We start from the raw sequence: 3,455 nt of genomic DNA, 5'->3' as shown, positions 1-3,455 counted from the left end.
GACTTATCTTTAGGGATTGTTTGGGCTTTGTTGCTGTATCATGGGGAGATGGGGAGCCCCTGGCAAATATGACACGTACCAGAGTGTACGGCTGCTGGGAAATAAGAAATATAAAGGAAAACAGAGGGAGAACAGAGATAGGGTCCGGAGCCCTTGAACTTGGCTCATGAACTGTTTCCATTATAGTTGGGTTTATGCGTCAAAGCACATTGGTACATGATAATGCAAAAAGCAACCGGCTATTTGACATGCCATACCCGAAGGCGGATTGCGCGTGGGTCCTGAAAACGGTTAGCCTCTAGGGCCTCCCATGTACGCATGTGCTCCGTGTCAATCTGGTATGTTTGTCCTTTGACGGGGTCGTTAATCAGGCCGTCGAAGGAGACCCCCATAGGAGAGACCTGAAACAAGGGAAAAATAGATACTAAAGTTATATGTGTGTCCGGGATCGGTCTGGCCGAACCATGGATCCGGGATAGCTTGTGCCTGTGTCGATGCCCATGGAATTTTGAGTGCGTAGTTATGGACGTGTGGTATGAATGCCAATACCTCATCGGGATTGGGACGGAGGCCGAATTGCTAATCGAGCTCTTGACGAGCCACGCTGTCCTGTTGCAGTGCGGTCCGGACCCTCTTAATGATGTCCAGGGGCTCGGCAGCCAGATTATGCTGCTGCTTGAGAAGGCCGCTTTGTGCCTCTGCTGCTAGGGCGGCGGTGTGCTCCTCTATCCGAAGGGAGCGTTATGTGTTTCCGTTGACTGTTATGACGCCGCGTGGACCGGGCATCTTCAGCTTGAGATAGGCATAGTGTGGTTCTGCGTTGAATCTAGCAAATGCGGTTTGTCCGAGTAATGCGTGGTAGCCACTGTGAAAGGGGACGATATCGAAGATTAACTCTTCACTTCGGAAGTTGTCCGGGGAACCAAATACCACCTCCAGCATGATTGAGCCCGTGTAGTGGGCCTCAACGCCTGGTATGACTCCTTTAAAGGTAGTCTTTGTGGGTTTGATTCGTGAGGGATTAATGCCCATCTTCCGCACTGTATCCTGATAGAGCAGGTTGAGGCTGCTACCGCCGTCCATTAGGACTCGTGTTAGGTGAAATCCGTCGATGAACGGGCCGAGGACCAGTGCGGCTGAGCCGCCATGCCGGATACTAGTTGGATGATCTCGACGATCGAAGGTGATCGGGAATGACGACCACTGATTGAATTTTGGGGCGACTGGCTCTACCGCGTAGACGTCCCTAAGTGCTCGCTTATGCTCCTTTTTGGGGATGTGTGTAGCGTATATCATGTTCACCATTTTGACTTGAGGGGGGTATTTCTTCTGCCCTCCGGTGTTCGGCTGCCGGGGCTCTTCGTCCTCGTCCTCACTTTGTGATCCCTTTTCTTTGTTTTCGGCATTTAACTTGCCGGCCTGTTTGAAAACCCAACAGTCTCTGTTGGTGTGATTGGCTTGTTTGTCCGGGGTACCATGTATTTGCCACGGACGATCGAGTATGCGATCCAGGCTAGATGGACCCTCGTTGTTCCGTTTGTAGGGCTTATTTTGCTGTCCGGAGTTGGAGCCGCTGAATCCAGCATTAACGGTGGTGTCATCGGTGTTGTCGCCATTGCTTCGGCGTCTGTGTCTATTGCGCCGGATCTTTCCGGAGCTATTCTTGGCCTCGGAGGGGCTTGTCTCGCTGGCTGTGTTTTGCTACGAGCCAGCCAGCTGTCCTCTCCCGCGCAAAAGCGGGTCATGAGTGCCATAAGGGCTGCCATGGACTTCGGTTTCTCTTGGCCGAGGTGGCGTGCTAGCCATTCGTCATGGATGCTGTGTTTGAAGGCCGCTAGGGCTTCGGCATCTGGATAGTCAACGATCTGGTTCATTTTGGTTAGGAACCTAGTCCAGAATTTTCTGGCTGATTCTCCAGGTTGTTGAACTATGTAGCTTAAATCATCGGCATCGGGTGGCCGGACATATGTACCTTGGAAGTTGTCAAGAAAGGCTTCTTCCAGATCCTCCCAGCTGCCGATGGAATTCTCGGGCAGGCTATTCAGCCAGTGTCTAGCTGGCCTTTTGAGTTTCAGTGGGAGGTATTTGATAGCATGGAGGTCGTCTCCCCGGGCCATGTGGATGTGGAGAATAAAGTCCTCAATCCATACTGCGGGGTCGGTTGTTCCGTCGTATGATTCAATATTGACGGGCTTGAATCCCTCGGGGAATTCGTGACCCAGCACCTTGTCTGTGAAGCAGAGAGGTGTGCGGTGCCTCTTTATCGGGCCGCATCACGGTGCACCTTCGATGGAGTGCGTCTGCGGTTATCGTCCCGGGTGTGACTAGGTTTGTCACACCCAAATAGGTAGCCATCATCCCGAGTTGGGAAGTGTCCTCGTGATCCGTAGATTGATCTGGTGTGTTCTGCTCTGCTGTCCAGCGCCTGCCGAAGGTCGTATGTAAGGTCCCAAGCTGTGCTGTCCCTGTTTTTGCAAGGTGGTGGGGCGGGCTGTTGTTCGGCCTGAGTTGCCTCTTTATCCCGACCGTGGGGTGGTCGGTCCGCCGCACTATCTCGACCGCGTGGTGGTCGGTCCGCATTGCATGAGGGAGGTATGGGATGTAGTGCCTCCTCATTGAACTGAGATAGCAGTCTATGCCTTGGGTAACTCTTGGCTGGGCGCTTGAGGTCGTATTCTTCGGCTGCTAGGACATCAGTCCACCTGTCGATGAGCAGGTCTTGATCAGCCTGGAGTTGCTGCTACTTCTTCTTCAGGCTTCTTGCGGTGGCTATTAACTGATGCTTGAAGCACTCCTGCTCGAGGGGTGCCTCAGGTATGATGAAGTCCTCATTGCCAAGGCTCTCATCATCCTTGGAGACTGGACGATAACTGTCATCGTCTGGGTCATTGGGCATGGTCTGATTATCAGGGTTATCTTGCCCGTTGTCTTGTTCCTCCTGCTTGGATGCAGCCCCGACAGGGTCTTCGTTATTTTCGGCGTCGCCCAGAGTGCTATTCTCTTCGGTGCCAGTATTCCTGTCGTTTGAGCGACGAGGCTTAGACCGGCGTTTAGGGTGCCGGCGCTTGGGCTGTGTCTCAGGAGGTTTATTCGCAACTGGATCTCCTTTGTCATCGTCACTAGCTTTTTTAGGTGTGTCGACCATGTACACATCGTATGAAGAGGTGGCCGTCCAACGTCCAGTAAATGGCGGGTTTTAGCCTTGCTCCTGGTCGGCATCATCGTCCATACCGTCAATGTATTGGGAGCCGTAATCGAGCACGTCGGTTAAATCATCGACAGTGGCTATGAAGTGGGTGGCGGGTGAGAAATAGAATTTTCCATCATCAGCCTCTGGCTCGAACCGAACATAGTTTGGCTGTGAATCCTTCTCTAAGGACAAATTCTTTAAAGAGTTTAGCACATCACCCAAGGGTGAGTGCTGGAAGATGTCTGCGGCGCTAAATTCGAAAGTC

At 52.5% G+C, this 3,455-nt stretch overlaps 1 pseudogene; it reads right to left on the bottom strand.

Annotated features, from left to right (window-relative positions):
• Window positions 1-239: 239 nt before the first annotated feature.
• On the bottom strand, window positions 240-2,896 carry LOC147960333 (uncharacterized; annotated as a pseudogene).
• Window positions 2,897-3,455: the final 559 nt, after the last annotated feature.

The sequence above is a fragment of the Triticum urartu genome, chromosome 7A, assembly GCF_056163025.1.
Source record: "Triticum urartu cultivar PI428250 chromosome 7A, HENAU_Tu73, whole genome shotgun sequence".
Lineage (NCBI taxonomy): Eukaryota > Viridiplantae > Streptophyta > Magnoliopsida > Poales > Poaceae > Triticum > Triticum urartu.
The sequence above is the reverse complement of the archived record's forward strand: the minus strand, read 5'-3'. Positions and strand labels throughout refer to the sequence as shown.